At 52.7% G+C, this 23,410-nt stretch overlaps 1 protein-coding gene and 1 long non-coding RNA gene across 2 annotated transcripts in view; one reads left to right on the top strand and one right to left on the bottom strand.

Moving 5' to 3' along the window:
- Positions 3,967-10,532, bottom strand: LOC106505520. Its single transcript, XR_002336843.1, has 3 exons — positions 10,302-10,532; positions 4,399-4,500; positions 3,967-4,151 (listed from the first exon to the last, which is right to left on the bottom strand). It is a non-coding gene; the product is annotated as an uncharacterized LOC106505520 (long non-coding RNA).
- Positions 18,146-23,410, top strand: part of PIK3R5 (phosphoinositide-3-kinase regulatory subunit 5) — a gene marked incomplete at its 5' end in the record, with an annotated part of 67,722 nt that continues 62,457 nt past the window's right edge. Inside the window, 1 exon segment of the mRNA NM_213851.1 lies at positions 18,146-18,469.

Raw genomic sequence — 23,410 nt, 5'->3', positions numbered from 1 at the left:
TTGCTTTTTTTTTTTTTTTTTTTTGTCTTTTTTTGTCTTTTTTGTCTTTTGTTGTTGTTATTGTTACTATTTCTTGGGCCGCTCCCACGGCATATGGAGGTTCTCAGGCTAGGGGTTGAATCGGAGCTGTAGCCACTGGCCTACACCAGAGCCACAGCAACTCGGGATCCGAGCCGTGTCTGCAACCTACACCACAGCTCACGGCAATGCCGGATCATCAGCCCACTGAGCAAGGCAGGGACCGAACCCGCAACCTCATGGTTCCTAGTCGGATTCGTTAACCACTGCGCCACAACGGGAACTCCCCATTTGCTTTTTAATTTAATATTTATGGTGATTTTCCATGTATAGAAGTTATTTTACTCTTTTTTTTTTTTTCTTTTTAGGGCTGCACCTGCAGCATATGGAAGTTCCCAGGTTAGGGGCTGAATGGGAGCTGCAGCTGCTAGCCTACGCCGGAGCCACAGCAATGCCAAACCTGAGCCACATCTGCCACCTATGCTGCAGCTGCAACAACGCTGGATCCTTAACCCACTGAGAGAGGCCAGGGACCAAACCTGCATCCTCATGGACACGATGTTGGGTTCTTAACCACAACAGGAACTCCTATTTTACTTTTCTACATGCAAATCAATCTTTTTTTTCCTTCATTATTTCTGATTTTGGTGTCATGCTTTAAACGAACTGCTCCAATTCCCGTATGACATACGCATTTCCTTTTTTTTTTTTTTTTCTGGACTTCGCTTGTTTTATTTTTGGGTCATGCCTGCAGCATGTGGAGTTCCTGGGCAAGGGGTCAAATCCGTGGCACAGCAGTGACCTGAGCCACTTGCAGTGACAACACCGGATCCTTAACCCACTGCACCACAAGGGAATTCTGGACTTGCCTTGTTTTCACTTTTACATGTGGGTCTTTAATTAGTTGGACTTGGGGAGCTATGAGATTTGAAGTAGAAACCACAGATCTCTTTTCTCCTGATGGTTAATTAGTTGTTCTAGGCCATTTATTGGGTAACTGATGTTATCTTCTTTATCATACATTAAATTAATTCAGACGTTTGTGTTTCTTGTGCTTTTTCCTCAGCCTCACCAGAGGCATATGGGAGTTCCTAGGTCAGGGATCGAACCTGAGCCACAGCTGCCATCTGTGCCATAGCTGCGGCAATGGCGGATTCTTAACCCGCTGCCCCACCACGCGACGCCCACTTGGACTTGCTTCTGACAGATCAATTTAGCCCTATCGATCTCGTCACTGCCTACACCCGTACTACAGTGTTTTTTGTTTTTGTCTTTTTGTCTTTTTCGGGCTGCACCTGCAGCATATGGAGCTTCCTAGGCTAGAGGTCGAATCAGAGCTGTAGCCACTGGCCTACGCCACAGCCAGAGCAGCACCAGATCTGATCCGAGTCTGTGACCTACACCACAGCTCACGGCAACACCGGATCCTGAACCCACTGAGCAAGGCCAGGGATCGAACCTGAAACCTCATGGTTCCTAGTTGGATTCGTTAACCACTGAGCCATGACAGGAACTCCAGGAGTTCTTAATATAGTCTTTTTTTTTTTTTGCTTTTTAGGGCTGCACCCACGGCATGTGGACGTTCCCAGCTAGGGGTTGAATCAGAGCTACAGCTGCCGGCCTACACCACAGCCATAGCAATGCGGATCCTTAACCCACTGAGCGAGGTCAGGGGTTGAACCCATATCCTCTTGGATACTAGTTGGATTTGCTACTGCTGAGCCACAACAGGAACTCCTAGGAGTTCTTCACGTATTCTAGATGAAAATCCCTTCTCATATTCATGGTTTGCAAAAATTTCTCCCATTCTACGGGTTGCCTTTTGTTTCTTTTTTTCTGTCTCTTTTTGTCTTTTTAGGGCCGCACCCACGGCATATGGAGGTTCCCAGGCTAGGGGTCCAATCGGAGCTGTAGCCTCCGACCTACACCACAGCCACGCCAGATCCAAGCGGCATCTTCAACCTACACCACAGCTCACGGCAACGCCGGATCTTTAACCCACTGAGGGAGGCCAGGGATCAAACCCGCCACCTCATGGTTCCTAGTCGGATTCCTTGCCACTGCACCACGACGGGAACTCCACTTATTGTTTCTCGATGGTGTCCTTGAAGCACAAAAGTTTTCAATTCTTATGACGTCCACCTCATCTGTTTCCCCGCCGCTGCCCCTTTGGTTGTTGGTGCTTCTGAGGTCTTATCTTAACAACCACTGCACGGGCCAAGGTCAGGAAGAGCTACTCCCATGTTTCTTCTAAGACTTGTATAGTTTTAACTCTTACATTTAGGTCTTCCATTCCTTTTGTGTTAATTTTTGTGTGTAGGGTGAAGTAGGGACTCCTTTTCTTTTTCTCCCCCCCCTTTTGTTTTTGGATCAGGCATCCAATTTTCTTAGCATCATTTTTGAAAAACAAGTCTCTGCCCCTTTGAACTGTCTTGGCACACCCTCACCAACAATCAATTGCAAATGTCAGAGTTTATTTCTGGCCTCTCAACCACGCATCTGTCTGTAGCTTTGTGGTAAGTTTGGAAATCAGGGCACTTGAGTCCTCCAACTTTGCTCTTCTTTTTCAAGACAGTTTTGGCTACTTCGGGTCTCCTGATTTTCCTTTTCTTAGGCCTTTTTGTTGTTGGATGAACGAGCTCTCTTCTCTTTGGTCCCTGCTGTGTAGAGGAAACTACTCGGAGGCACAGATTTCTTTTTTAGTCCAGCTACTTTGCTGCGCTCTCTCCTAAGGCCTAAAAATTCCTCTGCCCATTGGCCAGGGTTTCCCAGGCAGTCAATCATATCTTCAGCTGGTAATGATAAGCTTGACGCTTCCGCCCCCAATTGTGTCTTGATGGGTTTTCTTCTCGGGGTTTCCCCTTGAATTTCAGAATACGGTCGACACTCTGCCGTGTGTGCCACCCTTGGTTTGCTCCTTGTTGTCGTAGGAGGCCTTTGTCATGAAGGACTATGTTATCGGCATGGTGGCTCTATTATGAGCCATCCCAGGTCATCAGCAGGCATCACTTTGTCGGGTGGACTGAGACCAAAACATTTATCATCTCGACAAGGTCTTTCTGTTCTCTGTCACCCAGAGTGTTCACCAGGGCGCATCCTGTGTCCTGTTCCTACGATGAACTATATTAATAAACCTTTAACACTGAAGCCCGCCCCTTGTGTAAACTGTGTCTCTGGAGCCAGTGGGAACAAATGAGCTCCCATTGACAGGAATAACTCAGGTCTCACTGGTCCAACCCCCACGGCTATAACATGGACCAGATGTCACACCCTGAAAGGCAGGAGGTCGCAGCTGGTGTGGCCTGCCAGGGGGGGGAACATACTGTTTCAAATGCGTTCCCAGCACTTCTGAAAAAAAAAAAATCAGGCGATTTCAGATGAAGAGTTCTGATTTTTGCTTTCGCTTCACCAGTGATCCGATCTGACCACATCTGTCCTGCGTTGCCACAGGGTCACAGTGGGCTGAAGCTGCCCCTGGGTGGGGGTGCTTTAGAGGGCTCCTCATCTGCATCCTCGCCAGGCTACTGTCTCCCTACCACATTGTTCCCAGGCCTCAGGGTCAAGGGTCAGTTCCCCTTTTTTCTATCTGTGAGGTTGTTTTCCTCACAGTGGAAGGAGGTGAAAGTGAAACGTCCTGTAATCATGCCTCCAGCAAAGGTGGAAAAACAAAAGGGGCCAAGAGGGAAATGTGTTCTGGGGGAAATGGGAGCGCACATGTTTCTCAGTGCAAGTGAAGAGTATTCCTCCGTGGTTTTTACTGTTGTTTGCTTTTTTTGCTTTTTAGGGCCACATCCGCAGCATATGGAGGTTCCCAGGCTAGGGGTCCAGTCGGAGCCACGGCTGCCGGTCTATACCACAGCCACAGTGACACAGGATCCGAGCCACGTCTGCGACCTACACCACAGCTCTTGGCAACCCCGGCTCCTTAACCCACTGATCAAGGCCAGGGATCGAACTCGCAACCTCATGGTTCCTAGTCGGATTGGTTTCCGCTGCACCACAACAGAACTCCTATGCCTATGTGTTTAACCCACAGAGTGGGCCTATTGAAAGGATACGTGTGAGATGCCACCAGCCACGAAACTCATAGGAAGACCAGAAGACATGTGCAAGGGAAAGAAAACCTTACTGAACTGAAAAAAAAAAAAAAAAACAAAAAAAAGGAGTGAAATCGCAATAGCGTTTGTTTCAGGAGGCACAGAGCGTTGGCGATGCTACCACGAAGCGCCGTGATCTAACGAATTAACACCACCTCCCCGCTTCTGTCTCGGCTGTCCGGCTTCTAGAGACGTCTGAGTGCCTGACTCCTGCTCCAGCCCTCCGGCAAAGCCGCCTGCACGGGGGGCTCCCGTGTACCCCAACCCCGCCCGCCCCTCTCACCTGCTTGTTCGCTGCTGTGCCCTGGATTTCCAAGATCCTGATGGAAACAGTCTCTCATGGCTTCTGCCTGAAGCTCTTTGCCCAGAAGGTTCCGATGCTGACCTGTGAGGTTGACCGGGGACAGAGGTCACACTCCACCCGTAACAACACTAAGGGCTTGGGCGGGGTGGGGGTGGGGGTGGCCCATCAGCTCCTCTCCAAACATACAATCTGAATTCTAGAATGGTGATGGATCGGTCAGACCCTAGGCCTCTCCTATGTTGACCTTCTGGAGCTTCCATTAAAGGCCATTCCTTATCTGGAACCCAAGGCCCACCCTTGAATCCTCCTCTCAGGTCCCTGACTTTTTTCTCTCCTTTTTTTTCTTTTTCTTTTTGTTAGAGCTGCACCCGTGGCATATGGAAGTTCCCAGGCTAGGGGCTGAATTGGAGCTGCAGCTCTGGGCCGACGCCACAGCCACAGCCACAGCCATGCCAGATCCGGGCCACCTCCGAGACCTACACCACTGCTCACAGCCACGCCAGATCCTTAACCCACTGAGGGAGGCCAGGGATTGAATCTGCATGAACATTAGTTAGGTTCTTAACCCACTGAACCACCGTGGGAACTTTGGGCCCCGACTTTTAACCAGGTACGTGTGTGGGCAACCAGTCCAGCTGGAGGCACTGACTAGGTCTGAATCCCTTTAGGCTCACCCATGATCTGCAATCCCTTGAATAAACTCTACCTTGTCAGAGCACATCACCGTTTTAATTCAAGCTTGGGTATAATTAGTGCTGATCTTATGTCAAGTTTTTAAATCCATGTCATAGAGAAGAGTGTGGTAGGTAGTTTTCTTTATAAGTTGTAGTAACAGAGAAAATGAAAGGGGAAGTTTTTCAAAAGTTTGTGGGATGTATGGTATTTTTTTTCTTTTTAAAGATCGTATGTTGAAGTAGTTTTGGAATTACATTTTTTAAAGTTGCAAAGCGTAAGATACAGCACCATAAACTTTCTAAAAGAGATCACAGGCAAAACATAGAAATCATACCAGTGTTTTCTTTCTTCTGTCTGTCTGTCTGTCTGTCTGTCTGTCTGTCTTTTTCTAGGGACGCTCCCTCGGCATATGGAGGTTCCCAGGCTAGGGGTCAAATTGGAGCTGTAGCCGCCGGCCTACACCACAGCCACGCGGGATCCGAGACGCATCTGCAACCTACACTATAGCTCACAGCAACACCAGATTCTTAACCCATTGAGCAAGGCCAGGGATCGAACTCGCAACCTCATGGTTCCTAGTCGGATTCGTTAACCACTGAGCCACAACGGGAACTCCTAGAAATCATACCAGTGTTTTCTTAGGTCCGTCTCCCAATGCAATGAAATAAAAACAAAAATAAACACATGAGACCTAATCAAACTTATGGGCTTTTGCACAGCAAAGGAAACCATAAACAAAACAAAAAGACAACCTCCAGAATGGGGGAAAATAACTGCAAACAATGAGACTGACAGGGGTGTAATCTCCAAAATATACAAACAACTCATACAACTTGACCACAACAAACCAAACAACCCAATCAAAAAATGGGCAGAAGACCTAAATAGACATTTCTCCAAAGACATACGGATGGCCAACAGGCACATGAAAAGATGCTCAACATCACTAATTATTAAAGAAATGCAAATCAAAAGTACCATGAGGGACCACCTCACACCAGACAGAATATCCATCATTAGAAAGTCTACAAATAACACATGCTGGAGAGGGTGTGGAGGAAAGGGAACCCTCCTACACTGCTGGTGGGAATATAAATTGGTGCAGCCACTATGGAAAACACTATGGAGGTTCCTCAAAAAACTAAAAATTTACTTGCCATAGGATCCAGCAATCCCACTCCTGGGCATACAGCCAGGCAAAACTGCAATTTGAAAAGATATATGCACCCCAATGGTCACTGCAGCACTATTACAATACCCAAGACCTGGAAGAACCTAAATTTCCATCAACAGAGGACTGGATAAAGAAGATGTGATACTTGAATGCAATGGAATATTACTCAGCCATGAAAAAGAATGAAATAACCCCGCCATTTTGCAGCAGCATGGATGGACCCAGAGATTATCATACTAAGTGAAGTGAGACAGAAAAAGAAGTTCAAATATCATTTGGCATCACTTATATATGAAATTTAAAACATGATATAAATCAGAGTTCCCGTCATGGCTCAGTGGTTAATGAATCTGACTATGAACCATGAGGTTGCAGGTTCGATCCCTGGCCTTGCTCGGTGGGTTAAGGATCCGGCGTTGCTGTGAGCTGTGGTGTAGGTTGCAGACATGGCTCAGATCTGGTGTTGCTGTGGCTCTGACGTAGGCTGGTGGCTACAGCTCCAATTAGACCAGGGGAACCTCCACATGCCGAGGGTGCGGCACTAGAAAAGACAGAAAGACAAAAAAAAAAAAAAAAAGAAAGAAAGAAAAAAGAAAAAAGATATAAATCAACATATCTACAAAACAAAAACAGACTCAAAGATACAGAGAGCAGAGCTGTGGTTGTCAAAGGCGAGGTGGTAGGGGAAGGAATGATTGGGAGTTTGGGATTAACAGAGGCAAACCATTGTATAAAGATGGATAAATAACAGGGTCCTACTGTATTGCACAAGGAACTATAGTCAATATCCTGCAACTAACCATAATGAAAAAAATTGAAAAAGAATATATATGTACCACACACACATATATATTTATTTATTTAGCTTTTTAAGGCCACACCTGCGGCATATGGAAGTTCCCAGGCTGGGGTCAAATCGGAGCTAGAGCTGTTGGCCACAGCCACAGCCACGCAGGATCCAAGCCATGTCTGTGACCTACACCACAGCTCACAGCAATGCCGGATCCTTAACCCACTGAACGAGGCCAGGGATGGAACCTGCATCCTCATGGATCCTAGTCGGGTTCATTAACTGCTGAGCCACGAAGGGAACTCCTTTGTGTATTTATATCTGAATCACTTTGCTGTACAGAAGAAATTAACACAACACTGTAAGTCAACTATACCTCAATAAAATTTTTTAAGTTGTAAACCTAGAGTTTCCACAAACTTTCCCCATATTAGCATCATACACAATATGTATGATGACAGAAATATGAAATTAATATCAATATTATATTATAATCAAATCTCCAGACTTTATTCAAAAATTTCCAGGTGTCCCATCAAAGACCTTTTCCTGGTCCAGGATCCCATCCAGAATTCCTCACTGACTTTCACTGCGGCAATCTGCGACAGTCCCCCGTTTTTCTTTGTGGCTCCTGACCTTCCTGCTGTTGAAGATTTTACAGACTGTCCCTCAATTGGGTTCACCTAATGTTTTCTCATGAGGAGCCTGTCCTTTCGAATCCTCAATCTTGTGGGTTTCATACCTTTGATTTTGCTGTTTTCTTATCTTTGTCAGTGGGAGTCATAAACCCACACAATAAGGCAGTCCTCGGAGAGCAGAGACAAGAGGCCCACGGAGGCAGAAAGCCTGACACTGACCTTCTTTTCCCACATTTTAGGTACTGAAATATAATTTACGAAGAGTGGAATATGCAATTTTTTTTTTTTTTTTTTTTTTTTTTTTTGCTTTTTAGGGCCACACCTGCAGCCTATGGAGGTTCCCAGGCCAGGGGTCAAACTGGAGCTGTAGTCGCCAGCCTACACCACAGCCACAGCAACGCAGGATCTAGCCACATCTGCCACCTACACCACAGCTCACGAGAACACCAGATCCTTAACCCACTGAGCGAGGCCAGGGATCAAACCTGCATTCTCATGGTTACCAGTCAGATTTGTTTCTGCTGAGCCACTACGGGAACTCCGGAACATGCAATTTTTAAGCCAATGTCTCCATAACTTTTTCATGTGTACACACGGCGACCACCCCCCAAATTAAGATAGAAAACATACCTCTCACCCCAGAAAGTTCACTCACATCCTCTTTCCACTGACCCTGCTCCCCTCCCCCACTCTAACTACCATTCCCACGCCGATCACTACAGATTAGTTTGCTGGTTCTTGAACTTCCCACGCCGATCACTACAGATTAGTTTACTGGTTCTTGAACTTCCTATACAATGTTTCATCCACATTGACGGGATGAGACAACTCGATTTGTCATTTGGGGTTTCCTTGGTGCCTTTTTCAGAGCACCGAGGAGTAAAGGTCAGACAGAGGAGGAAGTGGAGAAAGGGGTAGGCTCCTCTTTGAAACCATTAGGCAGTGAACGAAAGGCGAGAGAATCCGAATAGACATACATTTTTCGGTGAAGCAACCACAGAGGTGTCGAAAGCAGCACACACGTGAGTGACAGAGGCACCTGGAATCCTACCAGCAGCTCGGGAGAGATGGGAGTTGAAGCGGGTGGAACAAGGTTGTAGTTCTAGGTCTGGCCACTAGGTGTCAGGTGCTGACCAGACCTCCTGGTCGGTCTGCCCTCTTGGACAGGGAGACGCAGGTGGAGCTGGGGGCCGGGTGAACGACAGGCACGACTAACACCTGGGTCACACCTGGCGGTGGAGAACGAGCTCGCTCACGTTTGGGAGGATGCGGGATGAGACCAAGAGGGCTTGCCCAGCTCCTTGGTCATGGACTCCAACGGGCAACGGTTCCCGCTTTCCTCCACCTTCAGTGTTAGCAACACCAAGACCAGGGAAGACGTCAAGGATCTCACAACTCCTCCGGCACTTCCTTCAGCTTTCAAAGCGCTCTCAGATTCCGCCCTGGCCATCGGGCACGCACCTGTTATTTGTGCTCCTCAGTTCCGGCTCCTAGGGCCGTTCAACCCCTTCCTCCCTACCTGGCCAGCCCTGGGCTGTCTCCAGGGTCCCCCTTCTCTGCTTTGTCGTGGGAAAAGCAGGGACTTGGGAGACCAGAGTCCTTGCCCTCCGTCCTCAAGTCGCAGGGCCTGCACCTGTCATCAGGCCTGTCCTCTCACCGCCTTTGTGGCTCTGGTTCTTTATCTGTAAAACGGTGGGGGCGGGGATCTGCGAGGTGGGTGAGGAGCAGAGGCACTGGAGGGTTCTGAGCACATTTCCATCTCTGCCGCTGGGCTGGAACCAGTCCTCTGCGTTCCCCCAAGGTAATTTCTGTTTCTGTGCCTTTGGGGAAGTTGCTTTTTCTTGGTATATAGCGAGCCAAGAAAAAACTAACTGGCCTCCGCATGTCTCAAAGCCTCAGGTAGGGCTGTGGCTTCTGACCACCAATAACGGCTGACCTTGTGGGCTGCGCGGAACCACTGGGACAGATATTGTGACACCAAGCTCCATTCTAAAGTGGAAATGGAAATTCCAGCCTCGCCCTTTGTGAGCTGTGAAATGAACTGTTACTCTTTCTCAATGTCGCGGCTGCCTGGCAAATGATCCCCACTTTGTCATGAGGAAACAGAGGGACGGGGAAGTGCAGGATTCCTCAAAGAGTTCTTCCAGCTCTGGGTAAAATGACATCGGCCGCGTGGCCTGTGGGGAGAAAGGGGGCGGCAAGAAGGGGGCCTGGCCTCTGCAGACGACCCCTCCCAGCTTCAGGAGCTGAGAAATGGCTGACGTCACAGCCACTGGTGCCGGAAGGTGAGAAAGTCGGGCCAGAGGCTGGAAGTCTGGATTGGCTTGGTAATTCTAGAAAGGCTTCTGCTGAAGGATGAGGAGGGTCCCAGAGCTAGTCTGCACAGCAGGGATGCCGACATTTTAGAGGTTAAGGGCACCCGAAGAAAATAGAAGTAGGAGGAGGAAGTGGAGCGCTGGGTAGCAGTGAGAGAAGGAAGCAGCTCGCGGGAGGTTCCCCTTTCTCCTTCTTCCCCGAAGCCCCCACCCCAGGCCTCCCTCCTGCTCCGCCCACCCATCTCCCGCTGGGCCAAAGCCGCGCTTCCGCTCCCCTGGCTGGGCCGCACCTTACTCCTTGGTGGGGGGGGTGGTCGCTGGTGCCCGGCGCTGGCGTCCCTCCGGCCTTGGCCGCCCCCGGCCAGGGTCTGTTCCTTCCGTGGGCAGACGGGCTCAGAGCTGGACGGTCTTCTCAGACATGCTCCGGGGCTGGGGCCAGACTCCGAGGATGCTTGGGCCAGGTTCGCGCCTCGCCGCCGCCGCCTGGCCACCAGGTGGCGTGAGCGGCAGGCTGGGCGGCCGGTTCGGCCCGGCCCCGCCCCCGCCCAGGCCCCGCCCCGAGCAGGCCCCGCCCCGGGTGGCCCGGCTCGGTCGGAGCCGAGTCGGTATAGATGCTGGGACTTGTTCCGCGCGTCTCTAGCTCCGGCGCGGTGGTCCTGACCGTATCCGGAATCGCAGGGGGTCGCCGCTGGAGAGGGGCTCGGCGCCCGGCGGGGACTGCAGGTGTGTGGCGGGCGTGCGAGGGGCAGGCATGGGGGCCCGAGGCAGAGCCGGAGCTGCCCGCCGACCGTCGGGGAGCAGCGCGCCCTGACAGCCGCGGCTGCAGCGGGTGGGCTGGACAGGCCCTGCTGTCTGCCAGCTCCGCGGATGGGGCCCACCGCCAGGGACGGGGGCCGCACACACGCGTGCCCAGGAATCCCAGAGGCGGAACGGGCTCCGGGCGACAGTCCCTCCTCATCGACGTAGCCACTGCTGGACAATTCTGTGCGGTCCGAGTGTGGCCACAGCTTCCTGCTGCCTCTTTCAAGGCTGCCTGGTGTCGTGGGGTCAAGGAGTCTGAGCTCTGGCCTGGGAGCTCTCTCAGGGAGCGTTGGCATCAGGGGTCCTTAGCCGTGAGGACCTCTAGCGAGCGTGGGCCCCCACGCAGTGGCTGCTCCTCTCGAGCGCCGCCGCGCTCTTGGCGCTGTCGGAGGACCAGTGTTTACACCCCGGGTGCCCGTGCGTGACTCCGGGTGCGTGTGTGCATGTGCGTGCGCGTGCGCGCTGGCCCATCCCACCCCTGGGGGTAAATAAGCGAGCAGTTCAGGTCAGTAGGAGGAAGGAGATTTTCAGAGGGAAAAGGAAGGCGAGATGAAAGCAGCAGGATGTGGTATCAAGCGAGTTACAAGCCTCCTGCAGAGAAGGGGTGGGTTTAGGCGAAGTGCGGGCCAGAAGTAGGCCAGGTCTGCCCCCAGGGTCCCTTCGGGATCCCCTTCTCTCCCCTCCCTGCGTGGCCGCTTCTATCTTCCTTCCTCCAGGCCTGGGACCACCCAGTGGGGCCCTGGTTCCCAGCGCCTGTTAAAATGCACCGTCTCCAGACACCCCCTACAGCACCGCCAAGGGTGGGGTCTGGAATCTGTATTTTTCTCAAATTCGAGTAAGCTCTTTAAGTGACCAGGCTGGGGTGGGGGCCTGGGAGCCCGGCGTGATGTGGAACGGAGGCCTGGGTTCCAGCCCGGCCCAGCTGCGTGACCGTGAGCGTGGCAGTGCCCTGCTCCGAGCCCGCTTCCCCGTCTGGGAAATGGGTCCTAAAAGCGACCTTGCCGGGCCGCGGGAGAACCGACTGAAGTGGGAGGAGGGCGGCTGCACGCGAGCTAGCTGCTGCCTGGGCGTTTGCAGAACAGAAGAGTGGGCGTCTCGGGCTTACCTGCTTCCTCAGCGTGGCCACCGCAGGGTGGGTCCAGGAAGACAGAAAAGAGCGTTCTGAATGGCCCAGTTCTCTCTGCCCGCTTCAGGATACCCGCCCCTGCCTTTTGGAGAGTAGCTCAGAGGACGCTGGGGCCTTTGCATGCTGGCCCTTGGGGGGGGGGGTAAGACCCCTCGCTAATCTCTCAGGGGAGGGATGACCGGCTGCCGTGGAAGCTTCTGCCTCCCCGCCCCCTCTCCTTCCCAGGACCCCCTTGTTTTCTCTTCAGAGAAGAAGCAAGTGGAAGCTAAGTGGGTGAAAAGCATGTGGGGGTTACTGGAGGGTAAGGACAGGGAGGCCCCACAGTAGAGGCTGCGGAGGAGGCCCGCCCTTGGAGGCTGCTCCATGGTCCCAGGTTCGTCATGGGTCATGGATTTGCTGGCTGAGTAGGAAAGGGAGAGCCAGCTGCCCAGCCCTCCAGGCTCCAGCTTGGGTTCAGCCAAGCACCCAAGTGCTGCTGACTTGGTCTCTGTTTATAGAGTCACCTGAAGGGATGGAGCTGGCCAGCCCTGTGGGACCATCTGCAAAAGAAGACATGTTTGGCTCAGCTGTGGGTGAGCTGCAAGCCTAGATCAGCTTCTTAAGAGAGGAAGCTTCTGGAAGGGTACAATAGAGTGATTGCCAGCAGCTCAAGGGAGAGGTGTTGAGTTTTGAGTTTTGAGCCCCTGGCATAGATGGGGGGCGGAGGGGGGGGAGGAGGAAAGACTCCATCTGACCTCTGCCCGAAGGGAAAACGAGACATTTCCGTAGCAAACATACATAATAGGATAGTCTGCCAATTTGAAGATGTACCTGTTTTCACATTTTAACGACTCCGAAATCAAGATGCATCTCTCCGTCTGTGGCCTCTTACCATTATAATAGGTGGCAGTATTCCTTCCTTGGTGACAAAGTCATGGTGCATCTTACAATTGATGACCTCTTATTTGCTTCTGTTAAAGACGATGTGTCTTTTACAAATACGGTGGGGGGGTACACACAGAATCACGTCATTCGCCTCAGTAAGTTTGTACACGTCACCTTTTTTTCCAGGAGCTCTAGCTCCTAAATGCCAAAGCTTTTCATTGTATCCAGTTTTAAAGGAAATCTTTGGGAAGTAGGTTTCTGGCCTTTAAAAACACAGCACATCGGCCTGCTGTTTTGTACCCTGGACCCGCTCTGGACAAAATTTCTCCTGTCTTGCTTTTCGTCCTTTTCCTCGTTAGCTGTAATTTCATGGTGTCAGGCGGTAGGCTGAGTACTTCTTTGTTTCCTTTCATCCTCACAGCCACACTCTGAGGTCGACTCAACTATTATCCACACCTCGTGCAGGAGGAAACTCAGGGCCGAGACCGCACTACTTGGAGGTGCCAGATCTGGGCTGACTCTGGCGTCTGCTCTAGACCAGAGAAGACCCAGCCCAACTGGCCGCCCGCCTGTGTCCGTGGGTGTGGAGAGCGTGGCTTGTAGGGCATGGCTTTGGGGGCCTGAGTGGTGGCCATCGATTAGGTCTTTTCGGTTTGCTTCCAGGCTAGTGGCTGGGGGGTTCTGGATAGGTGGGGTTCTCAGCCCCCCCCCCCACGATTTCCGGATAAGTGAGAGAACGCTGTAGCGATGTGCCCACGATCCGGGAGGGTGGGGGCTGATGAGTGGGAAGACGTGGGTCACACCTTTGAATCTACTGGGTCTCCCAGCTGGGGTCCTAGGCTTTGAGCTTTAGAGTCTGGCCTCCAGCATCTAGCCTCCAGCCTTCCCCAGTTCCCAGGGCAGCCTCTCTTCTGTTGCCATGGTGATGTGAGTGGATTGCCAACTGCACACCTTTCAGACCTGCCCTTGCCTTCTGAGAAGGTCTGTAACCTCTTCGTGTGGCTTGTAAGGCCTCCCATCCCCCAGCCCTGGTCCAACCTCCCTGCTTCATTTTTTGAGGTTCACGCAAACCTCTGTACCTTTGCACATGCTGTTCCTTCTCTCCACATTGCCCTTCCCTTCCTCAACCTGCCTGGTGGACTGTGAAATCATCCTTGGCTGCCCAGCTCCAACCTCATCATCTCTGAAGTCTTTCCCAACCCCCACCTCACCCCACAGCGCTGGCCACCCCATCCTTCCATCCTCACTGCGCCTTTCATGTCCTACGAGAGCCAGCCGGCCACTCCAGCCTGCAGGGTCTGACCAGTGACCTGGTGGCTTGCTCCCCAGAGCCTCCTGCTGCCCAGCACGGCTGTTCAGCTCTCCCCATGAAACCCCCCAGGATCTCCTAGGCGAGAAATCCACACACAGCAACCGTGGAGGCTGCCGAGGGCAGGGTGGTGTTGGGGGCAGAGGGTGGGGCTGGGAGGGAGTGGTGTGCTTTTCATTTTCGTGTCCTGGAGTCTGGCTGCTGTTGTTGTTGACCTAGGCAAATGGGTCTGTGTGGTTTCCTTGTGGGGGGCAGGGCTGGGGTGTGACAGCCACAAGCCTCTGCCTCCCTTGGAGTCAGGGGGCCGTGTGACTGTCCCCCCCCCTCCCCAGGACCTCTCCACTCCCAGCCCTGGGGACCCTGGGTGAATCCACAGACGTGTGTGGGTACCGGTTCCCCATCTCCCTGGAAATATGCATGAGATGCTTTCCGCAGCCCCTTCTTCACTCCCAACATTCCATACGCTGGGGCAGCCCCTCTGCACCGAGCTCCTTCCACGTGCCAGCCATGTGCCAGGCTCTGGGGATCCTGGAGGAGACAGATAATGTTCCCACCCTGGTGGAAATAAGCCCCTAGACGCATACCATGTAGTCACCATCGTGAGAGTGATGGGGTCCTGGGAGGCTGTCGGGGGAGCCCAGGATAGCGTGGGGGTTAAGAAGAGGCTGCCTGAAAAGTCACATGCGGATGAGACTTGAGAAGAAACAGAAGAAAATAGGGAGTTCTCGTTGTGGCTCAGTGGCTTAAGACTCCGCCTAGTATCCATGAGGTTGCACGTTCGATTCCTGGCCTCACTTAGTGGGTTAAGAGTCTGGCGTTGCTGTGGCCATCGTGTAGGCCTGCAGCTGCAACTCAGATTTGGCCCCTAGCCTGGGAACGTCCATATGCTGCGGGTGTGGCCCTAAAAAGAAAAAAAAAGAAAGAAAAAAGAAAAGAAAAGAACAATGCTAATAAAAATAATCCCTAACACTGAGCAGACCGGCCTGAGCACCCTCTGGCTGCCCCCTCTCTGGTGTTCCTTCCCAATCTGTGTGGGGTGTGGGGCCCTCCTCTTCTGTGAGAACCAGGTGAGAAAACTTGGGCCCAGGCTGGGGGCTCCCCCCCTGCACCCCACTGCCGCCTTCCTTGCCCCTCCCCCATACACCAAGGTCTGGCTTCTTGACATAACAGCTATAAATACGATTAGGCGGCACCTCCCTTTTCCTCTGCACTGGTCATCAACCCAGCGCGTGCTTCGTTGCTGCTGCTGGGGTTCTGGAAGGAGTTCTGGCATTTGTGCCTTCACGTTGACCACCCACAGCAGAGGGTCTCGGTCCGCAGAAAACCACCGCGCTGTCTGCTGGGCGATCGCCCCGTCCTCCTCCGGAGCTGCTGTTCTTGCAGGATTAAGCAACCCTTATCTTCTCTGTTCTCTAAGACATCGTCCCCGTTCAGCCCCCACATCCTTCTTCTTCATCCCGTTTTCTTCCCAGAAGCACGAGATCTCTACGGATTCTTAATTTGATTCTTAATCAGGCATTTCTTCCCACGGCCCCTTCTTCCCACAGCCACTTCCACGCAGCCTGGCTGAGGCCCCTTCACCTCCTCGGTGCACCTTCGGGTTCAATCACATCTGCCCCTACAGCTCTTCCCGGAGGGGTTTGAGGTGTTAAATCATCTTCTCATTGCCCCCCCCACCCCACCCCCCGCACGAAAGCACACAGCTTTCACAGTTTTGCCTCAAGCCTCAGGGTCTTGGCATTCCCATTGTGGCCCAACAGGTGAAGCACCTGACTAGTGTGCCTGAGGATGCATTTCGAACCCTCACCTCAGTGCGGCTGGCTGCCGTGTGGGTGTCAGATGCGGCTCCGATCTGATATTTGCTCTGGCTGGGGCATAGGCCAGTGGCTACTGCTCACATTCGACCCCTAGCCTGGGAACTTCCACATGCTTCAGGTGCAACCCTAAAAAAAAAAAGCCTCCCGTCTTCTCAGATCTCTGCCGTCCACCAAGGGACCCAGGATTGGAAGCGATGCTTCCCAAAAACAGGAGTTGCCCTACAGAGATTTCTTTGACTGACCCGCAGCACAGCTCCACGCAGGACAAAGTGGGGGTGACGATGGGCAACGGACACCTGCGGACCTTGGAGGAGGCCGCTGGTGCCTCGCGGGGGAGATCTGGGGCTGCGGTGCCCGAGGCTGAGCCCCTGACCGCTCCCGAGCTGTCGCCATGGACACGCTTCCTGGGTTTGCCATCAAGTCGTGATTTCGGCCCATTTCCAAGATGATTCCAGAGCGCTCCTTTGGCTAGTGGTGTCCCTAAAAGAAGCCCTCTGCCCTGACCCTCCCCCCACCCAACCCCACCAAAGAGGGAGCTAGATTTAAGGGCAGAAACGAGAGGCAGAGGAGGTGCGTGCTGGTGGCTGTCAGCACTGATGGAGGTGGTCCCGGAACAGAGAGGTGGCCCCGGCCGGGGCTGTTGCCGCAAACGTTCTCACCGCCACCCGAGTCCCCAGGGACGGGCATGAGCCTGAGGCTTTGTTTCGCTCATGTGGTCACAGCTCTTTAGTGCCAAGGCCTTAAAGTCAAGTGCCACTCGCGAAGGAAGTTTTCTTCAATTCCTCATTTCGGAGGCTTTGAAAAAGCATGAATGGAAGTTCGGTTTGTCGGTCACGACCTGAAGCACCTGCCGGGGAAAGCCTTGTATTCTTCGAGATCGATTTGCCTGACATGTCTGATCATTAACTTCCTTCTTCTGTTCAACCTCCTTGCGCTTCTGGAATAAACTACTGGGTCGAGGTGTCGCATTCTTTCAATCCAGTGCCGACGTGCTGTGATTCCCTTTAAGATTTTTGCATCTATGCTTCTGAGTCAGGTCGGCCTATATTTTCCTTTTCTGTGCTGCTGTTGTCAGGCTGTGCGGGGCTGGTTTTGCCAAGTGACTTCAGAGGCATATTTCGTGTCCTTCTGCTCCCAGGGGACAGCTTGTAGTGCAGGGAATGATCTGTTGCTCGGAAGTCGGGAGAGCAGCTCTGGCCTTTAGGTCTTCCACGGCTGGATTCTTGGTTCCTTCCAACCCCCACCCTCCCGCAAACCTTCCTGTCCCCCCCCCACCCCCCCAGCCCCCGTCCTCCCAGGTACACACTTGTCACCTCCGTGCTCCCAAACCGGAACCTGAGAATCATCTTTGATTCTCGGGCCTCCAACCGTCAGCCCCTAATTCCCTTGAGACTTTATTTTCTCTCCCTTCCCCTGAGCAAAGGCCCATTTTCACGCTAAGATGCTTCCATCCAGGCTCGGAAAGCTGATCCGTGCGGGGGCTGCATTTAGTGGGAATGCTGATAAAGCACCGCCTTATGGCCAGAGGAAGCTAACCCGGGTAGCGATGGCATAGTACCAATGACCACAGAAGCAGAGATGTTGTCCCTCTAAGAAGGGGACACGGGGAGAAATAATATTTATCTTCAGGCATTGGAAGGGGCAGCATCTTTGGAAAAGGTTAGGACCTGCCGTGGGGAGCTCACTCTCCAAGAAGGCAAAGGGCCAGTGAAGGAGACAGACCTCAGCTCGCTGCCAGGAAGATGTCAGAGAAATTCAGAACAGATGGCCAGTGGAACTTGTGGTAGTAAGTTCCCCGTCGGCAGAAGTGTTCAGGGAAAATGCCTGTCGCTTGTAGAAACGAAAGCCACGAGGCTGGACACCGAGAGCACTTCACTCCGGAGTCTCTAGTTCTCCAAATCTCAGTGGCTGCCACTTACTGACAATGTAAAAGTTGGTTGTTCTGAGAACATAATTTGAATTTAGGAAATTCGGTGGCCTTGAGTAAACAAATCCCAAAGCTGGGCAGTTCCCTCACAAATCCCCCTGCCTCTCCCCTCCTCTTGAGCACAGTGGTGGTTCAAGAGCCCGAGGCGTCTGTGGTGAGACCCTGGAGCCACCTCTGGATACAGGGATGCTCACCCACATCACGTGCTGGAGGATGGACTTTCGGGGGTTTGGTGGCCGGGGGGGGGTGTCTCTCTCTCTTTTCTTTTTCTTTTTCTTTTTTTGCTTTTTAGGCTCACACCCGAGGCACATGGAAGTTCCCAGGCCAGGGGTCAAGTTGGAACCGAAGCTGCTGCCAGCTTACACCACAGCCACAGCAACTTGGGATCTGAGCTGCATCTGTGACCTACACCACAGCTCACGGCAATGCTGGATTCCCAACACACCAAGTGGGGCCAGGGATCGAACCCGCATCCTCTTGGACAGTAGTCAGATTCATTACCACTGAGCCATTGACAGGAACTCCAGGGGCAGGGGGGAGTCTCTTGTTTTTGGCTCCTCCCGACACCTGGTGAAATGGACCAGCGCAGGCACCCCTTCCAGTGGCTGTCCCAGGTAAGCTCTCAGAGCCCACCTGCCCAGCCTCCAGGTTGCACTGGGAATGAATGGCCTCTTGTTGGGGTTTCCGAGCCAGCATTTCGTTTGCATTTTGCATTCACTTCTGTACTGCCATCTTGGGAGTTTCATTTTGAGAAAACCCAAAGCTGAGAGCTCTGCTTGGCCTGTTATTGTGCTGATGAGAACACCGGGGGCTGTGGGGGTGGTGTCCAGACGACAGGATGGGAACAGATGAAAGCTGTGGTCCTTGCTGGCCCCACCAACCTCCTCATCGCTCTGAGCTTGCTCCCTCTGGGGTCAGTGGGCTCAATATTCTGACATCCGCGGGTTTTCAAAGGCTGCTCTCCCAGAGTGCACTTGCAGGGGCCGCTCTGGTGGACTGAGCAGCGAGGAGACCTGCTCCTTCCCTCATGGTGCCCATGTTAGGGCAGGACTCCCAGGGACGCACGTCCTTCTGATTACAGTGGCGCCGTGCCTCCCTCTGGCCAGGCTCCCCTACCAGGTGGCTTCCTCTAGGGTCACTGGTGGCTTTGTAATGGCAGATTCCAATGGCCTCCTCCCAACCTGCATCTCCCTTTGAACCCTCTATAGCCTTTGATGCCCGGCAGCCCAACCCAGAGCCTGTTTCCCCGTATATACCCCCTGGCACCCCTCTGTACATGCCTCTTTCTGCCATCCATGGATACGCTTTTTTTTTTTCTTTCTAGGGTTGCACCTGCAGCATATGGAAGTTCCCAGGCTAGGGGTCGAACGGGAGCTGCAGCTGCCAGCCTACGCCACAGCCATAGTCACGTGGAATCCGAGCCACATCTGTGACCTACACCAGAGCTCAGGGCAACACCAGATCCGTAACCCACTGAGTGAGGCCAGGGATCCAACCCACGTCCTCATGGATCCTAGTCGAGTTCATTACCACTGAGCCACAGCGGGAACTCCCCATCTCTGCACAGGCTTGTCTCCGTCACCCAAACCCTTCTCTCCAATGTTGGTCATTGTCACCATTTCAGCTGGAACCCGGGTCCAGAGCCAGCTCCTCACTGGCACGGCGTGCCTCCTCTGTCGACTTCCCTATTTGGGGCATCTGGTGAAACCAGACTCCCAGGCTGGAGACGCAGTCATCCACGGCTCGTCCACCCTCCCTGTCCCTGGCGTCTGTCATCCAGCCGCCTCTGGCGGGGGCTTCCTTTCCCCCAAGGTTCTTGCTTCTTCTTACTTCCCCATCGTCCTCCTGCCACTAAACTCCGCTTTCATCACTGTCCTATATGCCCGCTCGGGGGCCTTTGGGGCCCCACGCTCTCCCTTGCTTCCCCAAGAGACTCTTCTCATGAAAACGCCTTTGTCAAGCCTTCGGTGCCACCTGCCTCCGGGGCCAAGTCCAGAGTCCACGGTCTTGGGTTTTCAAGTCAAAGACCAGGTCTTCTCCATGAATCCTCACCCTCCCTCCGGCCAGACCGCCTGACTCAGTCCCCCCGGACCTAACGGGTGTTCTGGCCTCTCCTATCCCCCTCCTGGTGAGGAAAACTTCCCGACCGGCCTGTTTGGCACCCACCCCGCAGCACAGGGCCAGGGGGTGATGGTGCTGGGTGGGTGTGTGCGGAGTGAATGACTGCCTGGGTGAAGCAGCCCGGAGGAGGCTGGCTCAGCCGTGCGGGCTGATGCTCTGGCAGATTGGGCTGCCCCCCATATCTGAGATCTTTGTGGGGTTCAGGCATCTAAGGGATTCTGTAGGCATCTAAGGGACAAAACCAGGCATCTTGACACTCTGGCACAGGCGGGACAAAGCTGATGTCCTTCTCTAGGCTGCTTCAGACCCCGGAGCCCCTGGCAAACTCCAGCTGCTAAGACGCGACTCCATCTTCACCCCGCCCGCCAGGTGACTGAGATCTAAGGCAGCCGCTCTGTTAGGTCTGAAAGCTGGAAACGGCCCCCAGACAAACCACTCCCAGGCTGGTGACCCCGCCTTGATAGGAGCCTGGGGAAGTGTCTGTTTGCGACATGGTGTTTACAAGGCAGAGGGGCTTCCTGCCCCGCCTGCCTGCCTGCCTGCTCGCTGCCTGCCTGGCAGGCTGTGGGGCAATCCGCAGGGCTGTTTTCAGGGAGAGTGGGGCAAAGAAATGCTTGGATGACTTCTGGGGGTTCTTCAGCCATCCCTGGGGTGGCCTGGCCAGGCTGACCTTGGAGGGAGATGTGGAATTCAAGTTTTTTTTTTGTTTTTTGGTTTTTTTCCCACTGTACAGCAAGGGGATCACGTTATCCTTACATGTATACATTTTCCCCCCACCCTTTGTTCTGTTGCAACATGAGTATCTAGACAAAGTTCTCAATGCTACTCAGCAGGATCTCCTTGTAAATCTATTCTAAGTTGTGTCTGATAAGCCCAAGCTCCCGATCCCTCTCACTCCCTCTCCCTCCCATCAGGCAGCCACAAGTCTCTTCTCCAAGTCCAGGATTTTCTTTTCTGAGATGTTCATTTGTGCTGGACATTAGATTCCAGTTATAAGTGATATCATATGGTATTTGTCTTTGTCTTTCTGGCTCATTTCACTCAGTATGAGAGTCTCTAGTTCCATCCATGTTGCTGCAAATGGCATTATGTCATTCTTTTTTATGGCTGAGTAGTATTCCATTGTGTATATATACCACATCTTCCGAATCCAATCCTCTGTTGATGGACATTTGGGTTGTTGGAATTCAAGTTTTTAAATCGGGAGAAATTTAAGCACGCCGGGTCGTTGTTGAGAACTTGCACATTTCAACTTCGAAAGCGTTGTTTGCAAACGTGGCCCCATTGGTCTAATGTGGGGAAGCTTTCACAGCAAAGAGACACTCCCCTCACTCACTCTGGAGCAGGGATGAGCTGCTGCTTCTCTTTTTTTTTTTTTTTTTTTTTTTTTTGAAGGGGAGTTATGCTTTGGGGAGGAGTGAAGGCTTTCTGGGTGTGGGGACAGGAGTGGAAAGGCCTCCCCAGGAGAGAGATGCTTCATCCAAGACAGAGAGCGACGCCCCTCTCCATGCCCCCCTGAGAAATGGGCCGAGGGGGCCGGGACTGGCCTCCCTGCCTCCTCTGAGGGCGGTGGCAGCCTGGGGGCGCCCACCCACCAGCCTGGGCCCACCGCCACAGAACCCGCAGGAACCCAGCCCTGTGTCCGCGGCCCCTGCCTATCTCTGGGCTCCAACACAAGCGTCCAGGAAGGTCTGAGACGGTTGCTCGGGCTCTCTGGGGCCCGGGGACAGGACTAATCCATGTCTTCTTCCCAGCGAGTGGGAGACCATCTTTGGCCTCCGCCTCATCACATGGCTTCTGATGACCTGACGTTGTTTCCTGGGGTGAATTCTTTCTCTGAACCCATCAGAGAGCCTGAGCTGCCCTCCTGCAGGGCAGAGGCCCAAGGGCCCCCCTGTGCCACCGAGACATTAGCCTGCGGGTCACGGTGTGATAATATTGGTTTGTATAGAGCGGTTTGCTCTAAAGCGTGGAGGAAGGACAACTAAGGGTTTGGCCTTTTAAAGCATCTGATCGTCAGACCTCCTACTTGAAAGTGGCAGAGGCTGGCCTGAGGGGTGGGGTCGAGGAGGGAGGTGAGAAGCCGAGTTGAGCAAGGGCTAGCCTTGTGTGGCATCCAGATAACACGTTTCTGGATGAGTGAGGCCACGGAGCTCAGGGCCGAGGCAGGTGAGCTGTTTGGGAGTCGAGAAGGCACCTGATTCTGCTAGAAAAACAAGATGGTGCGGACGTGTGAGAATTGGTAGAAGCAAGCCTTCCATACTGGGCCAAGCACTGGATGCCAGGGATGCAACTTCCCATTCCTGGTCCAGCCTTCTCCCTGAGATGGAGGTAGCTGAGACCGCCTCTTCTTGGGCCAAGCCTCAACTCTCCCGGACTCCTGCCAAGGCTCCTGTAGGGTGAAAGTCGAAGGGACGGGGTTGGCGCCGTGGTTGAGTCCAGACTCAGTCCTCTTAGAGAGTCTGGTTCCACCGCCCCCTGACCCATCCAGCTCATTTTTGAAGATGGGAGTATTTCCCATCGACTGCGTGACTCCTAAGACCTGCTCAGTAGGTGGAGGTGGGGACATGACGTTTTAAATAAAGACCAAATTTTTTAGAGCAATTTTAGGGTTACAACAAAACTGAGAGGAAGGTGTGGGGCTTTTCCTCATGCCCCTGCCCTACACATGCAGAGCCTCTTGCATTGTCAACCTCACTGACTAGATGAGGATTTTTTTTTTTTTTTTTAAACCAAGGATAAATCTACGTTGACTCATCATAATCACCTAAAGTCTGTAGTTTCCCTTAAGGGTTCATTCTTGGTGCTTTACATCCGATGGGTTTTATAAATGTACAATGACATATATCTGTCGTTATAATATCCTACAGAGAGTAGCATCTGTGCCGTAAAAGTCCTCTGGGCCTCATCTGCTCATCTGTTCCCCTCCCACTCCCTCTGGACATCATAGATCTTTTTGTTATTGCCATCGTTTTGTTCAGGGGACCTAATTTTTCGCCAACCTGTTTGATCTTGTCTAGGGAGAAAAAGTTTTGTCATGCCCCCTACCTTAGTCTCATGGTACCTTCTTATCAAGTAGCAAGACATTATCTCTAATTCATTTGCCAAAATAATACCCTCTCAACTGGAATTGCTTCAGTGACAGCCAGTGAACCCAGCTTGCTCCTAAAAATATCTGATCTTCCAAGAGCTCAATCCCTGCTGCTCCCCCAGAGTGGGATACACAGAGGTGGGAAATACATGCTGCTTCTCTGCAGGATGACTTCAGCTTTTATGAGGTGTCCTTTTACAAGGGAATTTTGGGTACACCACGTGGTCTCTATTTAAGGTCAGACCATACATACACATTTGGGGAAAATCCCGCCAGCTGTATCTAAATGACACAGTCATAGACAAATAAAAACATAATTTTGCTTCTCAGATAAATCAGCAGT

This window comes from Sus scrofa, chromosome 12, assembly GCF_000003025.6.
Source record: "Sus scrofa isolate TJ Tabasco breed Duroc chromosome 12, Sscrofa11.1, whole genome shotgun sequence".
Classification (NCBI taxonomy): domain Eukaryota; kingdom Metazoa; phylum Chordata; class Mammalia; order Artiodactyla; family Suidae; genus Sus; species Sus scrofa.
Note: the sequence above shows the minus strand (reverse complement) of the source record. Positions and strands in the feature narration are given on the sequence as shown.